This window comes from Triturus cristatus, chromosome 8 (genome assembly GCF_964204655.1).
Source record: "Triturus cristatus chromosome 8, aTriCri1.1, whole genome shotgun sequence".
Lineage (NCBI taxonomy): Eukaryota > Metazoa > Chordata > Amphibia > Caudata > Salamandridae > Triturus > Triturus cristatus.
The window spans coordinates 760,309,447-760,337,359 of record NC_140591.1 but is presented as its reverse complement, the minus strand read 5'-3'; the positions used below and the strand labels follow the sequence as shown (position 1 = coordinate 760,337,359).

The following is a 27,913-nucleotide window of genomic DNA, read 5'->3' as shown; positions in this document are numbered from 1 at the left end:
AAGAGACACACATGACACCTTTTTATAAAAGTCATCGGTTTCTTTGTTACTGTGTACTTTCAAAGCATGGGGCTTTCACACGCCAGGTAAACCTGATTACCACGACACAACAAAAGCAGATGCAGCTTTCTTATCTATGTCGTGATAGAACAGTTGTGAATTGAGTAAAAGAAGGGCCCTGATGTGATACTTATTACATGCAGCCTGTAAGATAGTCAAACATGCAGGCTAGGAAGGAAGATGCAAATATAAATGTATTAGAAAAACACCTAAAGGCGAGTGATATGCTTTCATTCATGCATGGCCAGGAAAAATCACCATACTGTTGCAAACATTCTTACACCACCGACTGGAAATAAATGATTCTGACATTAAAAGTAAAGGTGACAATGCATTTGTATCATCACCTTGAGAAGAATCATCTTGGAATTGAGCCGAGGGCCTCTGCACTCAAAGCCAGAAACACTCCACTAAAATAAGATTCCTGTTGGTGCCAACAATTCTCCATGTTAATGCTTGTTCTAGGTGAGCAGTGAACCGATTGCAGGGCTCTTTTGAAAGCAAGGTCTGAGAACCAACAGAAACATCCACACGCCGATTACTTTAGTGTTTTGAGAGAATTCCCTTTCTTGGAACGAGATTGCATGAAATAATCTTCAGGGCTTGGACAATTCCATGGCAAAACAGCACCTATCAACATTGTAGCCAACACAATATAACATCTGTTTCTGCCCGGTTTCGAACCGGGGACCTTTCGCGTGTGAGGCGAACGTGATAACCACTACACTACAGAAACAGATACTTACAGTTGATTTTTCTGTAATGAAACTGCTCAGAACTGGCTATTGCAAGGGCCTCTGGCTTTAGATTTCCTTCATGCAACCTGCCCGACATCCCTAGCTGAACGCTCGTAAATGCCATGCAAGACCAGAATTTTTGTAAAATTCGTAAAGAGAAATGTTTGGGATTAGCTCAGACTGGGCAGGGCTGAAGCATGAGACTCTAGCGCCATACAAGACCAGAATTTTTGTAAAATTCGTCAAGAGAAATGTTTGGTATTAGCTCAGACTGGGCAGGGCTGAAGCATGAGACTCTAGCAAAGAATTATCCACTACTGCAAAGAAAAAATTGATGTTGGCTTTGAAACGCAAACTTCAAAACAACTTGAAAAGAGTACCAAGAAAAGGGCTCGTCCGGGATTTGAACCCGGGACCTCTCGCACCCAAAGCGAGAATAATACCCCTAGACCAACGAGCCCTCAAAATCCTCTTACCTCTCAAAAGCTAATACCGGCTCTAAGCCCGCAATGAAGATCATGCTGGTATCTTTATCATGCTTGGTCTGTGAATACGCATGAAAGTCAGTCTCAACTTACCCTTTCTCAAACGATAGCACTATCATTTACAAGTGTCTCCTTTTATTTCGTCCCAGCTTTGGACACGTCTTACAGGAAGTCAGCCCTTATTTATATATTTCTGCAGTGGCTGAAGCTTAATGAGAAAGAGTAACAAGTTGTTCATAACAACATAAGAAACACATTGTGCATTTTCTCTCAAATACTCATTCACTTTGTGCCAATAGAAATACCAAGGTGAATACCTAGGCCACAGATTCAAGCTAAAGATCTTCCTGTTGAATGCAAGGCGCAATAAAAACTGCATAATGCTGGACTAAAGCATTCCTTGCATAGCCTCTAACATCATAACATACCTGAGCTGCTAGCAGCAAGCTAACCAATACCTTTCTGAAATGAGAATTACATGTGCTTATCTGCTGATTCAGTGCTCGATGAGGCTCGATCAGGCGAGACTTAGAAAAGGTGGAAAGGGTCCAAGTGGATGCCCCTTCCTTTTTAGGGTGGGTCCTGCTGACTATCATAGGATTGCTTGTAAAAGTGGTCAGGGTCAGAGGAAAAGCTGCCAACTCTTCTTAGCGTTCTCTATAGATGCAGCCATTTTCTGTGTCTGTAATTTCGGCCTTTTCCCAGAAGTCTCTATTCTGCCTATGCAAATTAACAAAAGCAGTGCTTATTCCTCACTTGCTCAAATGTCCTTCCTGTCCAGAAAGCTCTGATTAAGCATGCTTATTTTCTTTTTCTGGGATATTTTAAATTGTTTCGCTGTCCAGTCTGTGGCAGTAGAAAGCTGCTTATGATGCCAGGTTTTGATGAATCCCCAAGGTACAAGTACAGAGGAATATATCAGTCTGTAGGATATGGAACTTTTAGCTAACACATCACAATATGTGATGCTTGCCAAGAAAACACTACATTCTGGAGCGCTGATGATCAGAACATTCTGCTCCTAAAGGATAGAAAAGACAGCTTGATTGAAATAAAGTCTGTTTATATTGACGCTCTCTCTCTCCCTATATATACATACATGCGTACACACACACACACAGGTATGCCATGCATTTCTTCAGATTTGTTTCAACCATTTACCATTTATTGGAGAATCCCTACTTTTCAAGTGACTGCAAATGAAGTCATCTCTGGCACTTTTTGTGCAAAGTAAGAGACACACATGACACCTTTTTATAAAAGTCATCGGTTTCTTTGTTACTGTGTACTTTCAAAGCATGGGGCTTTCACACGCCAGGTAAACCTGATTACCACTACACAACAAAAGCAGATGCAGCTTTCTTATCTATGTCGTGATAGAACAGTTGTGAATTGAGTAAAAGAAGGGCCCTGATGTGATACTTATTACATGCAGCCTGTAAGATAGTCAAACATGCAGGCTAGGAAGGAAGATGCAAATATAAATGTATTAGAAAAACACCTAAAGGCGAGTGATATGCTTTCATTCATGCATGGCTAGGAAAAATCACCATACTGTTGCAAACATTCTTACACCACCGACTGGAAATAAATGATTCTGACATTAAACGTAAAGGTGACAATGCATTTGTATCATCACCTTGAGAAGAATCATCTTGGAATTGAGCCGAGGGCCTCTGCACTCAAAGCCAGAAACACTCCACTAAAATAAGATTCCTGTTGGTGCCAACAATTCTCCATGTTAATGCTTGTTCTAGGTGAGCAGTGAACCGATTGCAGGGCTCTTTTGAAAGCAAGGTCTGAGAACCAACAGAAACATCCACACGCCGATTACTTTAGTGTTTTGAGAGAATTCCCTTTCTTGGAACGAGATTGCATGAAATAATCTTCAGGGCTTGGACAATTCCATGGCAAAACGGCACCTATCAACATTGTAGCCAACACAATATCACAACTGTTTCTGCCCGCTTTCGAACCGGGGACTTTTCGCATGTGAGGCGAACGTGATAACCACTACACTACAGAAACAGATACTTAAAGTTGATTTTTCTGTAATGAAACTGCTCAGAACTGGCTATTCCAAGGGCCTATGGCTTTAGATTTCTTTCATGCAACCTGCCCGACATCCCTAGCTGAACGCTCATACATGCCATGCAAGACCAGAATTTTTGTAAAATTCGTAAAGAGAAATGTTTGGTATTAGCTCAGACTGGGCAGGGCTGAAGCATGAGACTCTAGCGCCATACAAGATCAGAATTTTTGTAAAATTCGTCAAGAGAAATGTTTGGTATTAGCTCAGACTGGGCAGGGCTGAAGCATGAGACTCTAGCAAAGAATTATCCACTATTGCAAAGAAAAAATTGATGTTGGCTTCGAAACGCAAACTTCAAAACAACTTGAAAAGAGTACCAAGAAAAGGGCTCGTCCGGGATTTGAACCCGGGACCTCTCGCACCCAAAGCGAGAATCATACCCCTAGACCAACAAGCCCTCAAAATCCCCTTACCTCTCAAAAGCTAATACCGGCTCTAAGCCCGCAATGAAGATCATGCTGGTATCTTTATCATGCTTGGTCTGTGAATACGCATGAAAGTCAGTCTCAACTTACCCTTTCTCAAACGATAGCACTATCATTTACAAGTGTCTCCTTTTATTTCGTCCCAGCTTTGGACACGTCTTACAGGAAGTCAGCCCTTATTTATATATTTCTGCAGTGGCTGAAGCTTAATGAGAAAGAGTAACAAGTTGTTCATAACAACATAAGAAACACATTGTGCATTTTCTCTCAAATACTCATTCACTTTGTGCCAATAGAAATTCCAAGGTGAATACCTAGGCCACAGATTCAAGCTAAAGATCTTCCTGTTGAATGCAAGGCGCAATAAAAACTGCATAATGCTGGACTAAAGCATTCCTTGCATAGCCTCTAACATCATAACATAACTGAGCTGCTAGCAGCAAGCTAACCAATACCTTTCTGAAATGAGAATTACATGTGCTTATCTGCTCAATCAGTGCTCGATGAGGCGAGACTTAGAAAAGGTGGAAAGGGTCCAAGTGGATGCCCCTTCCTTTTTAGGGTGGGTCCTGCTGACTATCATAGGATTGCTTGTAAAAGTGGTCAGGGTTAGAGGAAAAGCTGCCAACACTTCTTAGCGTTCTCTATAGATGCAGCCATTTTCTGTGTCTGTAATTTCGGCCTTTTCCCAGAAGTCTCTATTCTGCCTATGCAAATTAACAAAAGCAGTGCTTATTCCTCACTTGCTCAAATGTCCTTCCTGTCCAGAAAGCTCTGATTAAGCATGCCTATTTTCTTTTTCTGGGATATTTTAAATTGTTTCGCTGTCCAGTCTGTGGCAGTAGAAAGCTGCTTATGATGCCAGGTTTTGATAAATCCCCAAGGTACAAGTACAGAGGAATATATCAGTCTGTAGGATATGGAACTTTTAGCTAACACATCACAATATGTGATGCTTGCCAAGAAAACACTACATTCTGGAGCGCTGATGATCAGAACATTCTGCTCCTAAAGGATAGAAAAGACAGCTTGATTGAAATAAAGTCTGTTTATATTGACGCTCTCTCTCTCCCTATATATACATACATGCGTACACACACACACACAGGTATGCCATGCATTTCTTCAGATTTGTTTCAACCATTTACCATTTATTGGAGAATCCCTACTTTTCAAGTGACTGCAAATGAAGTCATCTCTGGCACTTTTTGTGCAAAGTAAGAGACACACATGACACCTTTTTATAAAAGTCATCGGTTTCTTTGTTACTGTGTACTTTCAAAGCATGGGGCTTTCACACGCCAGGTAAACCTGATTACCACTACACAACAAAAGCAGATGCAGCTTTCTTATCTATGTCGTGATAGAACAGTTGTGAATTGAGTAAAAGAAGGGCCCTGATGTGATACTTATTACATGCAGCCTGTAAGATAGTCAAACATGCAGGCTAGGAAGGAAGATGCAAATATAAATGTATTAGAAAAACACCTAAAGGCGAGTGATATGCTTTCATTCATGCATGGCTAGGAAAAATCACCATACTGTTGCAAACATTCTTACACCACCGACTGGAAATAAATGATTCTGACATTAAACGTAAAGGTGACAATGCATTTGTATCATCACCTTGAGAAGAATCATCTTGGAATTGAGCCGAGGTCTCTGCACTCAAAGCCAGAAACACTCCACTAAAATAAGATTCCGGTTGGTGCCAACAATTCTCCATGTTAATGCTTATTCTAGGTGAGCAGTGAACCGATTGCAGGGCTCTTTTGAAAGCAAGGTCTGAGAACCAACAGAAACATCCACACGCCGATTACTTTAGTGTTTTGAGAGAATTCCCTTTCTTGGAACGAGATTGCATGAAATAATCTTCAGGGCTTGGACAATTCCATGGCAAAACGGCACCTATCAACATTGTAGCCAACACAATATAACAACTGTTTCTGCCCGGTTTCGAACCGGGGACCTTTCGCGTGTGAGGCAAACGTGATAACCACTACACCACAGAAACAGATACTTACAGCTGATTTTTCTGTAATGAAACTGCTCAGAACTGGCCATTCCAAGGGCCTCTGGCTTTAGATTTCTTTCATGCAACCTGCCCGACATCCCTAGCTGAACGCTCGTACATGCCATGCAAGACCAGAATTTTTGTAAAATTCGTCAAGAGAAATGTTTGGTATTAGCTCAGACTGGGCAGGGCTGAAGCATGAGACTCTAGCAAAGAATTATCCACTACTGCAAAGAAAAAATTGATGTTGGCTTCGAAACGCAAACTTCAAAACAACTTGAAAAGAGTACCAAGAAAAGTGCTCGTCCGGGATTTGAACCCGGGACCTCTCGCACCCAAAGCGAGAATCATACCCCAAGACCAACAAGCCCTCAAAATCCCCTTACCTCTCAAAAGCTAATACCGGCTCTAAGCCCGCAATGAAGATCATGCTGGTATCTTTATCATGCTTGGTCTGTGAATACGCATGAAAGTCAGTCTCAACTTACCCTTTCTCAAACGATAGCACTATCATTTACAAGTGTCTCCTTTTATTTCGTCCCAGCTTTGGACACGTCTTACAGGAAGTCAGCCCTTATTTATATATTTCTGCAGTGGCTGAAGCTTAATGAGAAAGAGTAACAAGTTGTTCATAACAACATAAGAAACACATTGTGCATTTTCTCTCAAATACTCATTCACTTTGTGCCAATAGAAATTCCAAGGTGAATACCTAGGCCACAGATTCAAGCTAAAGATCTTCCTGTTGAATGCAAGGCGCAATAAAAACTGCATAATGCTGGACTAAAGTATTCCTTGCATAGCCTCTAACATCATAACATAACTGAGCTGCTAGCAACAAGCTAACCAATCCCTTTCGGAAATGAGAATTACATGTGCTTATCTGCTCAATCAGTGCTCGATGAGGCTCGATCAGGCGAGACTTAGAAAAGGTGGAAAGGGTCCAAGTGGATGCCCCTTCCTTTTTAGGGTGGGTCCTGCTGACTATCATAGGATTGCTTGTAAAAGTGGTCAGGGTCAGAGGAAAAGCTGCCAACACTTCTTAGCGTTCTCTATAGATGCAGCCATTTTCTGTGTCTGTAATTTCGGCCTTTTCCCAGAAGTCTCTATTCTGCCTATACAAATTAACAAAAGCAGTGCTTATTCCTCACTTGCTCAAATGTCCTTCCTGTGCAGAAAGCTCTGATTAAGCATGCTTATTTTCTTTTTCTGGGATATTTTAAATTGTTTCGCTGTCCAGTCTGTGGCAGTAGAAAGTTGCTTATGATGTCAGGTTTTGATGAATCCCCAAGGTACAAGTACAGAGGAATATATCAGTCTGTAGGATATGGAACTTTTAGCTAACACATCACAATATGTGATGCTTGCCAAGAAAACACTACATTCTGGAGCGCTGATGATCAGAACATTCTGCTCCTAAAGGATAGAAAAGACAGCTTGATTGAAATAAAGTCTGTTTATATTGACGCTCTCTCTCTCCCTATATATACATACATGCGTACACACACACACACACACAGATATGCCATGCATTTCTTCAGATTTGTTTCAACCATTTACCATTTATTGGAGAATCCCTACTTTTCAAGTGACTGCAAATGAAGTCATCTCTGGCACTTTTTGTGCAAAGTAAGAGACACACATGACACCTTTTTATAAAAGTCATCGGTTTCTTTGTTACTGTGTACTTTCAAAGCATGGGGCTTTCACACGCCAGGTAAACCTGATTACCACTACACAACAAAAGCAGATGCAGCTTTCTTATCTATGTCGTGATAGAACAGTTGTGAATTGAGTAAAAGAAGGGCCCTGATGTGATACTTATTACATGCAGCCTGTAAGATAGTCAAACATGCAGGCTAGGAAGGAAGATGCAAATATAAATGTATTAGAAAAACACCTAAAGGCGAGTGATATGCTTTCATTCATGCATGGCTAGGAAAAATCACCATACTGTTGCAAACATTCTTACATCACCTACTGGAAATAAATGATTCTAACATTAAACGTAAAGGTGACAATGCATTTGTATCATCACCTTGAGAAGAATCATCTTGGAATTGAGCCGAGGGCCTCTGCACTCAAAGCCAGAAACACTCCACTAAAATAAGATTCCTGTTGGTGCCAACAATTCTTCATGTTAATGCTTGTTCTAGGTGAGCAGTGAACCGATTGCAGGGCTCTTTTGAAAGCAAGGTCTGAGAACCAACAGAAACATCCACACGCCAATTACTTTAGTGTTTTGAGAGAATTCCCTTTTTTGGAACGAGATTGCATGAAATAATCTTCAGGGCTTGGACAATTCCATGGCAAAACAGCACCTATCAACATTGTAGCCAACACAATATAACAACTGTTTCTGCCCGGTTTCGAACCGGGGACCTTTCGCGTGTGAGGCGAACGTGATAACCACTACACTACAGAAACAGATACTTACAGTTGATTTTTCTGTAATGTAACTGCTCAGAACTGGCTATTCCAAGGGCCTCTGGCTTTAGATTTCTTTCATGCAACCTGCCCGACATCCCTAGCTAAACGCTCTTACATGCCATGCAAGACCAGAATTTTTGTAAAATTCGTAAAGAGAAATGTTTGGTATTAGCTCAGACTGGGCAGGGCTGAAGCATTAGACTCTAGCGCCATACAAGACCAGAATTTTTGTAAAATTCGTCAAGAGAAATGTTTGGTATTAGCTCAGACTGGGCAGGGCTGAAGCATGAGACTCTAGCAAAGAATTATCCACTACTGCAAAGAAAAACTTGATGTTGGCTTTGAAACGCAAACTTCAAAACAACTGAAAAGAGTACCAAGAAAAGGGCTCGTCCGGGATTTGAATCCGGGACCTCTCGCACCCAAAGCGAGAATCATACCCCTAGACCAACGAGCCCTCAAAATCCTCTTACCTCTCAAAAGCTAATACCGGCTCTAAGCCCGCAATGAAGATCATGCTGGTATCTTTATCATGCTTGGTCTGTGAATACGCATGAAAGTCAGTCTCAACTTACCCTTTCTCAAACGATAGCACTATCATTTACACGTGTCTCCTTTTATTTCGTCCCAGCTTTGGACACGTCTTACAGGAAGTCAGTCCTTATTTATATATTTCTGCAGTGGCTGAAGCTTAATGAGAAAGAGTAATAAGTTGTTCATAACAACATAAGAAACACATTGTGCATTTTCTCTCAAATACTCATTCACTTTGTGCCAATAGAAACACCAAGGTGAATACCTAGGCCACAGATTCAAGCTAAAGATCTTCCTGTTGAATGCAAGGAGCAATAAAAACTGCATAATACTGGACTAAAGCATTCCTTGCATAGCCTCTAACATCATAACATAACTGAACTGCTAGCAGCAAGCTAACCAATACCTTTCTGAAATGAGAATTACATGTGCTTATCTGCTCAATCAGTGCTCGATGAGGCTCGATGAGGCGAGACTTAGAAAAGGTGGAAAGGGTCCAAGTGGATGCCCCTTCCTTTTTAGGGTGGGTCCTGCTGACTATCATAGGATTGCTTGTAAAAGTGGTCAGGGTCAGAGGAAAAGCTGCCAACACTTCTTAGCGTTCTCTATAGATGCAGCCATTTTCTGTGTCTGTAATTTCGGCCTTTTCCCAGAAGTCTCTATTCTGCCTATGCAAATTAACAAAAGCAGTGCTTATTCCTCACTTGCTCAAATGTCCTTCCTGTCCAGAAAGCTCTGATTAAGCATGCCTATTTTCTTTTTCTGGGATATTTTAAATTGTTTCGCTGTCCAGTCTGTGGCAGTAGAAAGCTGCTTATGATGCCAGGTTTTGATGAATCCCCAAGGTACAAGTACAGAGGAATATATCAGTCTGTAGGATATGGAACTTTTAGCTAACACATCACAATATGTGATGCTTGCCAAGAAAACACTACATTCTGGAGCGCTGATGATCAGAACATTCTGCTCCTAAAGGATAGAAAAGACAGCTTGATTGAAATAAAGTCTGTTTATATTGACGCTCTCTCTCTCCCTATATATACATACATGCGTACACACACACACACAGGTATGCCATGCATTTCTTCAGATTTGTTTCAACCATTTACCATTTATTGGAGAATCCCTACTTTTCAAGTGACTGCAAATGAAGTCATCTCTGGCACTTTTTGTGCAAAGTAAGAGACACACATGACACCTTTTTATAAAAGTCATCGGTTTCTTTGTTACTGTGTACTTTCAAAGCATGGGGCTTTCACACGCCAGGTAAACCTGATTACCACTACACAACAAAAGCAGATGCAGCTTTCTTATCTATGTCGTGATAGAACAGTTGTGAATTGAGTAAAAGAAGGGCCCTGATGTGATACTTATTACATGCAGCCTGTAAGTTAGTCAAACATGCAGGCTAGGAAGGAAGATGCAAATATAAATGTATTAGAAAAACACCTAAAGGCGAGTGATATGCTTTCATTCATGCATGGCTAGGAAAAATCACCATACTGTTGCAAACATTCTTACACCACCGACTGGAAATAAATGATTCTGACATTAAACGTAAAGGTGACAATGCATTTGTATCATCACCTTGAGAAGAATCATCTTGGAATTGAGCCGAGGTCTCTGCACTCAAAGCCAGAAACACTCCACTAAAATAAGATTCCTGTTGGTGCCAACAATTCTCCATGTTAATGCTTGTTCTAGGTGAGCAGTGAACCGATTGCAGGGCTCTTTTGAAAGCAAGGTCTGAGAACCAACAGAAACATCCACACGCCGATTACTTTAGTGTTTTGAGAGAATTCCCTTTCTTGGAACGAGATTGCAGGAAATAATCTTCAGGGCTTGGACAATTCCATGGCAAAACAGCACCTATCAACATTGTAGCCAACACAATATAACAACTGTTTCTGCCCGGTTTTGAACCGTGGACCTTTCGCGTGTGAGGCAAACGTGATAACCACTACACCACAGAAACAGATACTTACAGTTGATTTTTCTGTAATGAAACTGCTCAGAACTGGCTATTCCAAGGGCCTCTGGCTTTAGATTTCTTTCATGCAACCTGCCCGACATCCCTAGCTGAACGCTCGTACATGCCATGCAAGACCAGAATTTTTGTAAAATTCGTCAAGAGAAATGTTTGGTATTCGCTCAGACTGGGCAGGGCTGAAGCATGAGACTCTAGCAAAGAATTATGCACTACTGCAAAGAAAAAATTGATGTTGGCTTTGAAACGCAAACTTCTAAACAACTTGAAAAGAGTACCAAGAAAAGGGCTCATCCGGGATTTGAACCCGGGACCTCTCGCACCCAAAGCGAGAATCATACCCCTAGACCAACGAGCCCTCAAAATCCTCTTACCTCTCAAAAGCTAATACCGGCTCTAAGCCCGCAATGAAGATCATGCTGGTATCTTTATCATGCTTGGTCTGTGAATACGCATGAAAGTCAGTCTCAACTTACCCTTTCTCAAACGATAGCACTATCATTTACAAGTGTCTCCTTTTATTTCGTCCCAGCTTTGGACACGTCTTACAGGAAGTCAGCCCTTATTTATATATTTCTGCTGTGGCTGAAGCTTAATGAGAAAGAGTAACAAGTTGTTCATAACAACATAAGAAACACATTGTGCATTTTCTCTCAAATACTCATTCACTTTGTGCCAATAGAAATACCAAGGTGAATACCTAGGCCACAGATTCAAGCTAAAGATCTTCCTGTTGAATGCAAGGCGCAATAAAAACTGCATAATGCTGGACTAAAGCATTCCTTGCATAGCCTCTAACATCATAACATAACTGAGCTGCTAGCAGCAAGCTAACCAATACCTTTCTGAAATGAGAATTACATGTGCTTATCTGCTCAATCAGTGCTCGATGAGGCTCGATCAGGCGAGACTTAGAAAAGGTGGAAAGGGTCCAAGTGGATGCCCCTTCCTTTTTAGGGTGGGTCCTGCTGACTATCATAGGATTGCTTGTAAAAGTGGTCAGGGTCAGAGGAAAAGCTGCCAACACTTCTTAGCGTTCTCTATAGATGCAGCCATTTTCTGTGTCTGTAATTTCGGCCTTTTCCCAGAAGTCTCTATTCTGCCTATACAAATTAACAAAAGCAGTGCTTATTCCTCACTTGCTCAAATGTCCTAACTGTGCAGAAAGCTCTGATTAAGCATGCTTATTTTCTTTTTCTGGGATATTTTAAATTGTTTCGCTGTCCAGTCTGTGGCAGTAGAAAGTTGCTTATGATGTCAGGTTTTGATGAATCCCCAAGGTACAAGTACAGAGGAATATATCAGTCTGTAGGATATGGAACTTTTAGCTAACACATCACAATATGTGATGCTTGCCAAGAAAACACTACATTCTGGAGCGCTGATGATCAGAACATTCTGCTCCTAAAGGATAGAAAAGACAGCTTGATTGAAATAAAGTCTGTTTATATTGACGCTCTCTCTCTCCCTATATATACATACATGCGTACACACACACACACACACAGATATGCCATGCATTTCTTCAGATTTGTTTCAACCATTTACCATTTATTGGAGAATCCCTACTTTTCAAGTGACTGCAAATGAAGTCATCTCTGGCACTTTTTGTGCAAAGTAAGAGACACACATGACACCTTTTTATAAAAGTCATCGGTTTCTTTGTTACTGTGTACTTTCAAAGCATGGGGCTTTCACACGCCAGGTAAACCTGATTACCACTACACAACAAAAGCAGATGCAGCTTTCTTATCTATGTCGTGATAGAACAGTTGTGAATTGAGTAAAAGAAGGGCCCTGATGTGATACTTATTACATGCAGCCTGTAAGATAGTCAAACATGCAGGCTAGGAAGGAAGATGCAAATATAAATGTATTAGAAAAACACCTAAAGGCGAGTGATATGCTTTCATTCATGCATGGCTAGGAAAAATCACCATACTGTTGCAAATATTCTTACACCACCTACTGGAAATAAATGATTCTAACATTAAACGTAAAGGTGACAATGCATTTGTATCATCACCTTGAGAAGAATCATCTTGGAATTGAGCCGAGGGCCTCTGCACTCAAAGCCAGAAACACTCCACTAAAATAAGATTCCTGTTGGTGCCAACAATTCTTCATGTTAATGCTTGTTCTAGGTGAGCAGTGAACCGATTGCAGGGCTCTTTTGAAAGCAAGGTCTGAGAACCAACAGAAACATCCACACGCCAATTACTTTAGTGTTTTGAGAGAATTCCCTTTTTTGGAACGAGATTGCATGAAATAATCTTCAGGGCTTGGACAATTCCATGGCAAAACAGCACCTATCAACATTGTAGCCAACACAATATAACAACTGTTTCTGCCCGGTTTCGAACCGGGGACCTTTCGCGTGTGAGGCGAACGTGATAACCACTACACTACAGAAACAGATACTTACAGTTGATTTTTCTGTAATGTAACTGCTCAGAACTGGCTATTCCAAGGGCCTCTGGCTTTAGATTTCTTTCATGCAACCTGCCCGACATCCCTAGCTAAACGCTCTTACATGCCATGCAAGACCAGAATTTTTGTAAAATTCGTAAAGAGAAATGTTTGGTATTAGCTCAGACTGGGCAGGGCTGAAGCATTAGACTCTAGCGCCATACAAGACCAGAATTTTTGTAAAATTCGTCAAGAGAAATGTTTGGTATTAGCTCAGACTGGGCAGGGCTGAAGCATGAGACTCTAGCAAAGAATTATCCACTACTGCAAAGAAAAAATTGATGTTGGCTTTGAAACGCAAACTTCAAAACAACTTGAAAAGAGTACCAAGAAAAGTGCTCGTCCGGGATTTGAACCCGGGACCTCTCGCACCCAAAGCGAGAATCATAACCCTAGACCAACGAGCCCTCAAAACCCTCTTACCTCTCAAAAGCTAATACCGGCTCTTAGCCCGCAATGAAAATCATACTGGTATCTTTATCATGCTTGGTCTGTGAATACGCATGAAAGTCAGTCTCAACTTACCCTTTCTCAAACGATAGCACTATCATTTACAAGTGTCTCTTTTTATTTCGTCCCAGCTTTGGACACGTCTTACAGGAAGTCAGCCCTTATTTATATATTTCTGCAGTGGCTGAAGCTTAATGAGAAAGAGTAACAAGTTGTTCATAACAACATAAGAAACACATTGTGCATTTTCTCTCAAATACTCATTCACTTTGTGCCAATAGAAATACCAAGGTGAATACCTAGGCCACAGATTCAAGCTAAAGATCTTCCTGTTGAATGCAAGGCGCAATAAAAACTGCATAATGCTGGACTAAAGCATTCCTCGCATGGCCTCTAACATCATAACATAACTGAGCTGCTAGCAGCAAGCTAACCAATACCTTTCTGAAATGAGAATTACATGTGCTTATCTGCTCAATCAGTGCTCGATGAGGCTTGATCAGGCGAGACTTAGAAAAGGTGGAAAGGGTCCAAGTGGATGCCCCTTCCTTTTTAGGGTGGGTCCTACTGACTATCATAGGATTGCTTGTAAAAGTGGTCAGGGTCAGAGGAAAAGCTGCCAACACTTCTTAGCGTTCTCTATAGATGCAGCCATTTTCTGTGTCTGTAATTTCGGCCTTTTCCCAGAAGTCTCTATTCTGCCTATGCAAATTAACAAAAGCACTGCTTATTCCTCACTTGCTCAAATGTCCTTCCTGTCCAGAAAGCTCTGATTAAGCATGCTTATTTTCTTTTTCTGGGATATTTTAAATTGTTTCGCTGTCCAGTCTGTGGCAGTAGAAAGCTGCTTATGATGCCAGGTTTTGATGAATCCCCAAGGTACAAGTACAGAGGAATATATCAGTCTGTAGGATATGGAACTTTTAGCTAACACATCACAATATGTGATGCTTGCCAAGAAAACACTACATTCTGGAGCGCTGATGATCAGAACATTCTGCTCCTAAAGGATAGAAAAGACAGCTTGATTGAAATAAAGTCTGTTTATATTGACGCTCTCTCTCTCCCTATATATACATACATGCGTACACACACACACACAGGTATGCCATGCATTTCTTCAGATTTGTTTCAACCATTTACCATTTATTGGAGAATCCCTACTTTTCAAGTGACTGCAAATGAAGTCATCTCTGGCACTTTTTGTGCCAAGTAAGAGACACACATGACACCTTTTTATAAAAGTCATCGGTTTCTTTGTTACTGTGTACTTTCAAAGCATGGGGCTTTCACACGCCAGGTAAACCTGATTACCACTACACAACAAAAGCAGATGCAGCTTTCTTATCTATGTCGTGATAGAACAGTTGTTAATTGAGTAAAAGAAGGGCCCTGATGTGATACTTATTACATGCAGCCTGTAAGATAGTCAAACATGCAGGCTAGGAAGGAAGATGCAAATATAAATGTATTAGAAAAACACCTAAAGGCGAGTGATATGCTTTCATTCATGCATGGCTAGGAAAAATCACCATACTGTTGCAAACATTCTTACACCACTGACTGGAAATAAATGATTCTGACATTAAACGTAAAGGGGACAATGCATTTGTTTCATCACCTTTAGAAGGATCATCTTGGAATTGAGCCGAGGGCCTCTGCATTCAAAGCCAGAAACACTCCACTAAAATAAGATTCCTGTTGGTGCCAACAATTCTCCATGTTAATGCTTGTTCTAGGTGAGCAGTGAACCGATTGCAGGGCTCTTTTGAAAGCAAGGTCTGTGAACCAACAGATACATCCACACGCCGATTACTTTAGTGTTTTGAGAGAATTCCCTTTCTTGAAAAGAGATTGCATGAAATAATCTTCAGGGCTTGGACAATTCCATGGCAAAACAGCACCTATCAACATTGTAGCCAACACAATTTAACAACTGTTTCTGCCCGGTTTCGAACCGGGGACCTTTTGCGTGTGAGGCGAACGTGATAACCACTACACTACAGAAACAGATACTTACAGTTGATTTTTCTGTAATGAAACTGCTCAGAACTGGCTATTCCAAGGGCCTATGGCTTTAGATTTCTTTCATACAACCTGCCCGACATCCCTAGCTGAACGCTCGTACATGCCATGCAAGACCAGAATTTTTGTAAAATTCGTAAAGAGTAATGTTTGGTATTAGCTCAGACTGGGCAGGGCTGAAGCATGAGACTCTAGCGCCATGCAAGACCAGAATTTTTGTAAAATTTGTCAAGAGAAATGTTTGGTATTAGCTCAGACTGGGCAGGGCTGAAGCATGAGACTCTACCAAAGAATTATCCACTACTGCAAAGAAAAAATTTATGTTGGCTTTGAAACGCAAACTTCAAAACAACTTGAAAAGAGTACCAAGAAAAGGGCTCGTCCGGGATTTTAACCTGGGACCTCTCGCACCGAAAGTGAGAATCATACCCCTAGACCAACGAGCCCTCAAAATCCTCTTACCTCTCAAAAGCTAATACCGGCTCTAAGCCCGCAATGAAGATCATGCTGGTATCTATATCATGCTTGGTCTGTGAATACGCATGAAAGTCAGTCTCAACTTACCCTTTCTCAAACGATAGCACTATCATTTACAAGTGTCTCCTTTTATTTCGTCCCAGCTTTGGACACGTCTTACAGGAAGTCAGCCCTTATTTATATATTTCTGCAGTGGCTGAAGCTTAATGAGAAAGAGTAATAAGTTGTTCATAACAACATAAGAAACACATTGTGCATTTTCTCTCAAATACTCATTCACTTTGTGCCAATAGAAATACCAAGGTGAATACCTAGGCCACAGATTCAAGCTAAAGATCTTCCTGTTGAATGCAAGGCGCAATAAAAACTGCATAATGCTGGACTAAAGCATTCCTTGCATAGCCTCTAACATCATAACATAACTGAGCTGCTAGCAGCAAGCTAACCAATACCTTTCTGAAATGAGAATTACATGTGCTTATCTGCTCAATCAGTGCTCGATTAGGCGAGACTTAGAAAAGGTGGAAAGGGTCCAAGTGGATGCCCCTTCCTTTTTAGGGTGGGTCCTGCTGACTATCATAGGATTGCTTGTAAAAGTGGTCAGGGTCAGAGGAAAAGCTGCCAACACTTCTTAGCGTTCTCTATAGATGCAGCCATTTTCTGTGTCTGTAATTTCGGCCTTTTCCCAGAAGTCTCTATTCTGCCTATGCAAATTAACAAAAGCAGTGCTTATTCCTCACTTGCTCAAATGTCCTTCCTGTCCAGAAAGCTCTGATTAAGCATGCTTATTTTCTTTTTCTGGGATATTTTAAATTGTTTCGCTGTCCAGTCTGTGGCAGTAGAAAGCTGCTTATGATGCCAGGTTTTGATGAATCCCCAAGGTACAAGTACAGAGGAATATATCAGTCTGTAGGATATGGAACTTTTAGCTAACACATCACAATATGTGATGCTTGCCAAGAAAACACTACATTCTGGAGCGCTGATGATCAGAACATTCTGCTCCTAAAGGATAGAAAAGACAGCTTGATTGAAATAAAGTCTGTTTATATTGACACTCTCTCTCTCCCTATATATACATACATGCGTACACACACACACACAGGTATGCCATGCATTTCTTCAGATTTGTTTCAACCATTTACCATTTATTGGAGAATCCCTACTTTTCAAGTGACTGCAAATGAAGTCATCTCTGGCACTTTTTGTGCAAAGTAAGAGACACACATGACACCTTTTTATAAAAGTCATCGGTTTCTTTGTTACTGTGTACTTTCAAAGCATGGGGCTTTCACACGTCAGGTAAACCTGATTACCACTACACAACAAAAGCAGATGCAGCTTTCTTATCTATGTCGTGATAGAACAGTTGTTAATTGAGTAAAAGAAGGGCCCTGATGTGATACTTATTACATGCAGCCTGTAAGATAGTCAAACATGCAAGCTAGGAAGGAAGATGCAAATATAAATGTATTAGAAAAACACCTAAAGGCGAGTGATATGCTTTCATTCATGCATGGCTAGGAAAAATCACCATACTGTTGCAAACATTCTTACACCACCGACTGGAAATAAATGATTCTGACATTAAACGTAAAGGGGACAATGCATTTGTTTCATCACCTTTAGAAGGATCATCTTGGAATTGAGCCGAGGGCCTCTGCATTCAAAGCCAGAAACACTCCACTAAAATAAGATTCCTGTTGGTGCCAACAATTCTCCATGTTAATGCTTGTTCTTTGTGAGCAGTAAACCGATTGCAGGGCTCTTTTGAAAGCAAGGTCTGAGAACCAACAGAAACATCCACACGCCGATTACTTTAGTGTTTTGAGAGAATTCCCTTTCTTGGAACGAGATTGCATGAAATAATCTTCAGGGCTTGGAAAATTCCATGGCAAAACAGCACCTATCAACATTGTAGCCAACACAATATAACAACTGTTTCTGCCCGGTTTCAAACCGGGGACCTTTCGCGTGTGAGGCGAACGTGATAACCACTACACTACAGAAACAGATCCTTACAGTTGATTTTTCTGTAATGAAACTGCTCAAAACTGGCTATTCCAAGGGCCTCTGGCTTTAGATTTCTTTCATGCAACCTGCCCGACATCCCTAACTGAACGCTCGTACATGCCATGCAAGACCAGAATTTTTGTAAAATTCGTAAAGAGAAATGTTTGGTATTAGCTCAGACTGGGCAGGGCTGAAGCATGAGACTCTAGCGCCATACAAGACCAGAATTTTTGTAAAATTCGTCAAGAGAAATGTTTGGTATTAGCTCAGACTGGGCAGGGCTGAAGCATGAGACTCTAGCAAAGAATTATCAACTACTGCAAAGAAAAAATTCTTGTTGGCTTTGAAACGCAAACTTCAAAACAACTTGAAAAGAGTACCGAGAAAAGGGCTCGTCCGGGATTTGAACCCGGGACCTTTCGCACCCAAAGCGAGAATCATACCCCTAGACCAACGAGCCCTCAAAATCCTCTTACCTCTCAAAAGCTAATACCGGCTCTAAGCCCGCAATGAAGATCATGCTGGTATCTTTATCATGCTTGGTCTGTGAATACTCATGAAAGTCAGTCTCAACTTACCCTTTCTCAAACGATAGCACTATCATTTACAAGTGTCTCCTTTTATTTCGTCCCAGCTTTGGACACGTCTTACAGGAAGTCAGCCCTTATTTATATATTTCTGCAGTGGCTGAAGCTTAATGAGAAAGAGTAACAAGTTGTTCATAACAACATAAGAAACACATTGTGCATTTTCTCTCAAATACTCAGTCACTTTGTGCCAATAGAAATACCAAGGTGAATACCTAGGCCACAGATTCAAGCTAAAGATCTTCCTGTTGAATGCAAGGCGCAATAAAAACTGCATAATGCTGGACTAAAGCATTCCTTGCATAGCCTCTAACATCATAACATAACTGAGCTGCTAGCAGCAAGCTAACCAATACCTTTCTGAAATGAGAATTACATGTGCTTATCTGCACAATCAGTGCTCGATGAGGCTCGATGAGGCTCGATCAGGCGAGACTTAGAAAAGGTGGAAAGGGTCCAAGTGGATGCCCCTTCCTTTTTAGGGTGGGTCCTGCTGACTATCATAGGATTGCTTGTAAAAGTGGTCAGGGTCAGAGGAAAAGCTGCCAACACTTCTTAGCGTTCTCTATAGATGCAGCCATTTTCTGTGTCTGTAATTTCGGCCTTTTCCCAGAAGTCTCTATTCTGCCTATGCAAATTAACAAAAGCAGTGCTTATTCCTCACTTGCTCAAATGTCCTTCCTGTGCAGAAAGCTCTGATTAAGCATGCTTATTTTCTTTTTCGGGGATATTTTAAATTGTTTCGCTGTCCAGTCTGTGGCAGTAGAAAGTTGCTTATGATGTCAGGTTTTGATGAATCCCCAAGGTACAAGTACAGAGGAATATATCAGTCTGTAGGATATGGAACTTTTAGCTAACACATCACAATATGTGATGCTTGCCAAGAAAACACTACATTCTGGAGCGCTGATGATCAGAACATTCTGCTCCTAAAGGATAGAAAAGACAGCTTGATTGAAATAAAGTCTGTTTATATTGACGCTCTCTCTCTCCCTATATATACATACATGCGTACACACACACACACAGATATGCCATGCATTTCTTCAGATTTGTTTCAACCATTTACCATTTATTGGAGAATCCCTACTTTTCAAGTGACTGCAAATGAAGTCATCTCTGGCACTTTTTGTGCAAAGTAAGAGACACACATGACACCTTTTTATAAAAGTCATCGGTTTCTTTGTTACTGTGTACTTTCAAAGCATGGGGCTTTCACACGCCAGGTAAACCTGATTACCACTACACAACAAAAGCAGATGCAGCTTTCTTATCTATGTCGTGATAGAACAGTTGTGAATTGAGTAAAAGAAGGGCCCTGATGTGATACTTATTACATGCAGCCTGTAAGATAGTCAAACATGCAGGCTAGGAAGGAAGATGCAAATATAAATGTATGAGAAAAACACCTAAAGGCAAGTAATATGCTTTCATTCATGCATGGCTAGGAAAAATCACCATACTGTTGCAAATATTCTTACACCACCTACTGGAAATAAATGATTCTAACATTAAACGTAAAGGTGACAATGCATTTGTATCATCACCTTGAGAAGAATCATCTTGGAATTGAGCCGAGGGCCTCTGCACTCAAAGCCAGAAACACTCCACTAAAATAAGATTCCTGTTGGTGCCAACAATTCTTCATGTTAATGCTTGTTCTAGGTGAGCAGTGAACCGATTGCAGGGCTCTTTTGAAAGCAAGGTCTGAGAACCAACAGAAACATCCACACGCCAATTACTTTAGTGTTTTGAGAGAATTCCCTTTTTTGGAACGAGATTGCATGAAATAATATTCAGGGCTTGGACAATTCCATGGAAAACAGCACCTATCAACATTGTAGCCAACACAATATAACAACTGTTTCTGCCCGGTTTCGAACCGGGGACCTTTCGCATGTGAGGCGAACGTGATAACCACTACACTACAGAAACAGATACTTACAGTTGATTTTTCTGTAATGTAACTGCTCAGAACTGGCTATTCCAAGGGCCTCTGGCTTTAGATTTCTTTCATGCAACCTGCCCGACATCCCTAGCTGAACGCTCTTACATGCCATGCAAGACCAGAATTTTTGTAAAATTCGTAAAGAGAAATGTTTGGTATTAGCTCAGACTGGGCAGGGCTGAAGCATTAGACTCTAGCGCCATACAAGACCAGAATTTTTGTAAAATTCGTCAAGAGAAATGTTTGGTATTAGCTCAGACTGGGCAGGGCTGAAGCATGAGACTCTAGCAAAGAATTATCCACTACTGCAAAGAAAAAATTGATGTTGGCTTTGAAACGCAAACTTCAAAACAACTTGAAAAGAGTACCAAGAAAAGGGCTCGTCCGGGATTTGAACCCGGGACCTCTCGCACCCAAAGCGAGAATCATACCCCTATACCAACGAGCCCTCAAAATCCTCTTACCTCTCAAAAGCTAATACCGGCTCTAAGCCCGCAATGAAGATCATGCTGGTATCTTTATCATGCTTGGTCTGTGAATACGCATGAAAGTCAGTCTCAACTTACCCTTTCTCAAACGATAGCACTATCATTTACACGTGTCTCCTTTTATTTCGTCCCAGCTTTGGACACGTCTTACAGGAAGTCAGTCCTTATTTATATATTTCTGCAGTGGCTGAAGCTTAATGAGAAAGAGTAATAAGTTGTTCATAACAACATAAGAAACACATTGTGAATTTTCTCTCAAATACTCATTCACTTTGTGCCAATAGAAATACCAAGGTGAATACCTAGGCCACAGATTCAAGCTAAAGATCTTCCTGTTGAATGCAAGGCGCAATAAAAACTGCATAATGCTGGACTAAAGCATTCCTTGCATAGCCTCTAACATCATAACATAACTGAACTGCTAGCAGCAAGCTAACCAATACCTTTCTGAAATGAGAATTACATGTGCTTATCTGCTCAATCAGTGCTCAATGAGGCTCGATCAGGCGAGACTTAGAAAAGGTGGAAAGGGTCCAAGTGGATGCCCCTTCCTTTTTAGGGTGGGTCCTGCTGACTATCATTGGATTGCTTGTAAAAGTGGTCAGGGTCAGAGGAAAAGCTGCCAACACTTCTTAGCGTTCTCTATAGATGCAGCCATTTTCTGTGTCTGTAATTTCGGCCTTTTCCCAGAAGTCTCTATTCTGCCTATGCAAATTAACAAAAGCAGTGCTTATTCCTCACTTGCTCAAATGTCCTTCCTGTCCAGAAAGCTCTGATTAAGCATGCTTATTTTCTTTTTCTGGGATATTTTAAATTGTTTCGCTGTCCAGTCTGTGGCAGTAGAAAGCTGCTTATGATGCCAGGTTTTGATGAATCCCCAAGGTACAAGTACAGAGGAATATATCAGTCTGTAGGATATGGAACTTTTAGCTAACACATCACAATATGTGATGCTTGCCAAGAAAACACTACATTCTGGAGCGCTGATGATCAGAACATTCTGCTCCTAAAGGATAGAAAAGACAGCTTGATTGAAATAAAGTCTGTTTATATTGATGCTCTCTCTCTCCCTATATATACATACATGCGTACACACACACACACACAGGTATGCCATGCATTTCTTCAGATATGTTTCAACCATTTACCATTTATTGGAGAATCCCTACTTTTCAAGTGACTGCAAATGAAGTCATCTCTGGCACTTTGTGTGCAAAGTAAGAGACACACATGACACCTTTTTATAAAAGTCATCGGTTTCTTTGTTACTGTGTACTTTCAAAGCATGGGGCTTTCACACGCCAGGTACACCTGATTACCACTACACAACAAAAGCAGATGCAGCTTTCTTATCTATGTCGTGATAGAACAGTTGTGAATTGAGTAAAAGAAGGGCCCTGATGTGATACTTTTTACATGCAGCCTGTAAGATAGTCAAACATGCAGGCTAGGAAGGAAGATGCAAATATAAATGTATTAGAAAAACACCTAAAGGCGAGTGATATGCTTTCATTCATGCATGGCTAGGAAAAATCACCATACTGTTGCAAACATTCTTACACCACCGACTGGAAATAAATGATTCTGACATTAAACGTAAAGGTGACAATGCATTTGTATCATCACCTTGAGAAGAATCATCTTGGAATTGAGCCGAGGGCCTCTGCACTCAAAGCCAGAAACACTCCACTAAAATAAGATTCCGGTTGGTGCCAACAATTCTCCATGTTAATGCTTGTTCTAGGTGAGCAGTGAACCGATTGCAGGGCTCTTTTGAAAGCAAGGTCTGAGAACCAACAGAAACATCCACACGCCGATTACTTTAGTGTTTTGAGAGAATTCCCTTTCGTGGAACGAGATTGCATGAAATAATCTTCAGGGCTTGGACAATTCCATGGCAAAACGGCACCTATCAACATTGTAGCCAACACAATATAACAACTGTTTCTGCCCGGTTTCGAACCGGGGACCTTTCACGTGTGAGGCGAACATGATAACCACTACACTACAGAAACAGATACTTATAGTTGATTTTTCTGTAATGAAACTGCTCAGAACTGGCTATTCCAAGGGCCTCTGGCTTTAGATTTCTTTCATGCAACCTGCCCGACATCCATAGCTGAACGCTCGTACATGCCATGCAAGACCAGAATTTTTGTAAAATTCGTCAAGAGATATGTTTGGTATTAGCTCAGACTGGGCAGGGCTGAAGCATGAGACTCTAGCAAAGAATTATCCACTACTGCAAAGAAAAAATTGATGTTGGCTTTGAAACGCAAACTTCAAAACAACTTGAAAAGAGTACCAAGAAAAGGGCTCGTCCGGGATTTGAACCCGGGACCTCTCGCACCCAAAGCGAGAATCATAACCCTAGACCAACGAGCCCTCAAAATCCTCTTACCTCTCAAAAGCTAATACCGGCTCTTAGCCCGCAATGAAAATCATACTGGTATCTTTATCATGCTTGGTCTGTGAATACGCATGAAAGTCAGTCTCAACTTACCCTTTCTCAAACGATAGCACTATCATTTACAAGTGTCTCTTTTTATTTCGTCCCAGCTTTGGACACGTCTTACAAGAAGTCAGCCCTTATTTATATATTTCTGCAGTGGCTGTAGCTTAATGAGAAAGAGTAACAAGTTGTTCATAACAACATAAGAAACACATTGTGCATTTTCTCTCAAATACTCATTCACTTTGTGCCAATAGAAATACCAAGGTGAATACCTAGGCCACAGATTCAAGCTAAAGATCTTCCTGTTGAATGCAAGGCGCAATAAAAACTGCATTATGCTGGACTAAAGCATTCCTCTCATGGCCTCTAACATCATAACATAACTGAGCTGCTAGCAGCAAGCTAACCAATACCTTTCTGAAATGAGAATTACATGTGCTTATCTGCTCAATCAGTGCTCGATGAGGCTTGATCAGGCGAGACTTAGAAAAGGTGGAAAGGGTCCAAGTGGATGCCCCTTCCTTTTTAGGGTGGGTCCTGCTGACTATCATAGGATTGCTTGTAAAAGTGGTCAGGGTCAGAGGAAAAGCTGCCAACACTTCTTAGCGTTCTCTATAGATGCAGCCATTTTCTGTGTCTGTAATTTCGGCCTTTTCCCAGAAGTCTCTATTCTGCCTATGCAAATTAACAAAAGCAGTGCTTATTCCTCACTTGCTCAAATGTCCTTCCTGTCCAGAAAGCTCTGATTAAGCATGCTTATTTTCTTTTTCTGGGATATTTTAAATTGTTTCGCTGTCCAGTCTGTGGCAGTAGAAAGCTGCTTATGATGCCAGGTTTTGATGAATCCCCAAGGTACAAGTACAGAGGAATATATCACTCTGTAGGATATGGAACTTTTAGCTAACACATCACAATATGTGATGCTTGCCAAGAAAACACTACATTCTGGAGCGCTGATGATCAGAACATTCTGCTCCTAAAGGATAGAAAAGTCAGCTTGATTGAAATAAAGTCTGTTTATATTGACGCTCTCTCTCTCCCTATATATACATACATGCGTACACACACACACATAGGTATGCCATGCATTTCTTCAGATTTGTTTCAACCATTTACCATTTATTGGAGAATCCCTACTTTTCAAGTGACTGCAAATGAAGTCATCTCTGGCACTTTTTGTGCCAAGTAAGAGACACACATGACACCTTTTTATAAAAGTCATCGGTTTCTTTGTTACTGTGTACTTTCAAAGCATGGGGCTTTCACACGCCAGGTAAACCTGATTACCACTACACAACAAAAGCAGATGCAGCTTTCTTATCTATGTCGTGATAGAACAGTTGTGAATTGAGTAGAAGAAGGGCCCTGATGTGATACTTATTACATGCAGCCTGTAAGATAGTCAAACATGCAGGCTAGGAAGGAAGATGCAAATATAAATGTATTAGAAAAACACCTAAAGGCGAGTGATATGCTTTCATTCATGCATGGCTAGGAAAAATCACCATACTGTTGCAAACATTCTTACACCACCGACTGGAAATAAATGATTCTGACATTAAACGTAAAGGTGACAATGCATTTGCATCATCACCTTGAGAAGAATTATCTTGGAATTGAGCCGAGGGCCTCTGCACTCAAAGCCAGAAACACTCCACTAAAATAAGATTCCTGTTGGTGCCAACAATTCTCCATGTTAATGCTTGTTCTAGGTGAGCAGTGAACCGATTGCAGGGCTCTTTTGAAAGCAAGGTCTGAGAACCAACAGAAACATCCACACGCCGATTACTTTAGTGTTTTGAGAGAATTCCCTTTCTTGGAACGAGATTGCATGAAATAATCTTCAGGGCTTGGACAATTCCATGGCAAAACAGCACCTATCAACATTGTAGCCAACACAATATAACAACTGTTTCTGCCCGGTTTCAAACCGGGGACCTTTTGCGTGTGAGGCGAACGTGATAATCACTACACTACAGAAACAGATCCTTACAGTTGATTTTTCTGTAATGAAACTGCTCAAAACTGGCTATTCCAAGGGCCTCTGGCTTTAGATTTCTTTCATGCAACCTGCCCGACATCCCTAACTGAACGCTCGTACATGCCATGCAAGACCAGAATTTTTGTAAAATTCGTAAAGAGAAATGTTTGGTATTAGCTCAGACTGGGCAGGGCTGAAGCATGAGACTCTAGCGCCATACAAGACCAGAATTTTTGTAAAATTCGTCAAGAGAAATGTTTGGTATGAGCTCAGACTGGGCAGGGCTGAAGCATGAGACTCTAGCAAAGAATTATCAACTACTGCAAAGAAAAAATTGATGTTGGCTTTGAAACGCAAACTTCAAAACAACTTGAAAAGAGTACCGAGAAAAGGGCTCGTCCGGGATTTGAACCCGGGACCTTTCGCACCCAAAGCGAGAATCATACCCCTAGACCAACGAGCCCTCAAAATCCTCTTACCTCTCAAAAGCTAATACCGGCTCTAAGCCCGCAATGAAGATCATGCTGGTATCTTTATCATGCTTGGTCTGTGAATACTCATGAAAGTCAGTCTCAACTTACCCTTTCTCAAACGATAGCACTATCATTTACAAGTGTCTCCTTTTATTTCGTCCCAGCTTTGGACACGTCTTACAGGAAGTCAGCCCTTATTTATATATTTCTGCAGTGGCTGAAGCTTAATGAGAAAGAGTAACAAGTTGTTCATAACAACATAAGAAACACATTGTGCATTTTCTCTCAAATACTCATTCACTTTGTGCCAATAGAAATACCAAGGTGAATACCTAGTCCACAGATTCAAGCTAAAGATCTTCCTGTTGAATGCAAGGCGCAATAAAAACTGCATAATGCTGGACTAAAGCATTCCTTGCATAGCCTCTAACATCATAACATAACTGAGCGGCTAGCAGCAAGCTAACCAATACCTTTCTGAAATGAGAATTACATGTGCTTATCTGCTCAATCAGTGCTCGATGAGGCGAGACTTAGAAAAGGTGGAAAGGGTCCAAGTGGATGCCCCTTCCTTTTTAGGGTGGGTCCTGCTGACTATCATAGGATTGCTTGTAAAAGTGGTCAGGGTCAGAGGAAAAGCTGCCAACACTTCTTAGCGTTCTCTATTTTCTGTGTCTGTAATTTCGGCCTTTTCCCAGAAGTCTCTATTCTGCCTATGCAAATTAACAAAAGCAGTGCTTATTCCTCACTTGCTCAAATGTCCTTCCTGTCCAGAAAGCTCTGATTAAGCATGCTTATTTTCTTTTTCTGGGATATTTTAAATTGTTTCGCTGTCCAGTCTGTGGCAGTAGAAAGCTGCTTATGATGCCAGGTTTTGATGAATCCCCAAGGTACAAGTACAGAGGAATATATCAGTCTGTAGGATATGGAACTTTTAGCTAACACATCACAATATGTGATGCTTGCCAAGAAAACACTACATTCTGGAGCGCTGATGATCAGAACATTCTGTTCCTAAAGGATAGAAAAGACAGCTTGATTGAAATAAAGTCTGTTTATATTGACGCTCTCTCTCTCCCTATATATACATACATGCGTACACACACACACACAGGTATGCCATGCATTTCTTCAGATTTGTTTCAACCATTTACCATTTATTGGAGAATCCCTACTTTTCAAGTGACTGCAAATGAAGTCATCTCTGGCACTTTTTGTGCAAAGTAAGAGACACACATGACACCTTTTTATAAAAGTCATCGGTTTCTTTATTACTGTGTACTTTCAAAGCATGGGGCTTTCACACGCCAGGTAAACCTGATTACCACTACACAACAAAAGCAGATGCAGCTTTCTTATCTATGTCGTGATAGAACAGTTGTTAATTGAGTAAAAGAAGGGCCCTGATGTGATACTTATTACATGCAGCCTGTAAGATAGTCAAACATGCAGGCTAGGAAGGAAGATGCAAATATAAATGTATTAGAAAAACACCTAAAGGCGAGTGAAATGCTTTCATTCATGCATGGCTAGGAAAAATCACCATACTGTTGCAAACATTCTTACACCACCGACTGGAAATAAATGATTCTGACATTAAACGTAAAGGTGACAATGCATTTGTATCATCACCTTGAGAAGGATCATCTTGGAATTGAGCCGAGGGCCTCTGCACTCAAAGCCAGAAACACTCCACTAAAATAAGATTCCTGTTGGTGCCAACAATTCTCCATGTTAATGCTTGTTCTAGGTGAGCAGTGAACCGATTGCAGGGCTCTTTTGA

General features: G+C 41.0%; 5 non-coding genes across 5 annotated transcripts; all 5 read right to left on the bottom strand.

The window, feature by feature from the left end:
- Positions 1-723: 723 nt before the first annotated feature.
- On the bottom strand, positions 724-796 carry TRNAV-CAC (transfer RNA valine (anticodon CAC)). Its single transcript has one exon. It is a non-coding gene; the product is annotated as a tRNA-Val (tRNA).
- Positions 797-5,740: 4,944 nt separating this feature from the next.
- TRNAV-CAC (transfer RNA valine (anticodon CAC)) lies at positions 5,741-5,813 on the bottom strand. Its single transcript has one exon. It is a non-coding gene; the product is annotated as a tRNA-Val (tRNA).
- A 2,354-nt stretch (positions 5,814-8,167) lies between these two features.
- On the bottom strand, positions 8,168-8,240 carry TRNAV-CAC (transfer RNA valine (anticodon CAC)). The gene has a single exon. It is a non-coding gene; the product is annotated as a tRNA-Val (tRNA).
- A 4,866-nt stretch (positions 8,241-13,106) lies between these two features.
- Positions 13,107-13,179, bottom strand: TRNAV-CAC (transfer RNA valine (anticodon CAC)). Its single transcript has one exon. It is a non-coding gene; the product is annotated as a tRNA-Val (tRNA).
- Positions 13,180-20,647: 7,468 nt separating this feature from the next.
- On the bottom strand, positions 20,648-20,720 carry TRNAV-CAC (transfer RNA valine (anticodon CAC)). Its single transcript has one exon. It is a non-coding gene; the product is annotated as a tRNA-Val (tRNA).
- Between the last annotated feature and the right edge of the window lie 7,193 nt (positions 20,721-27,913).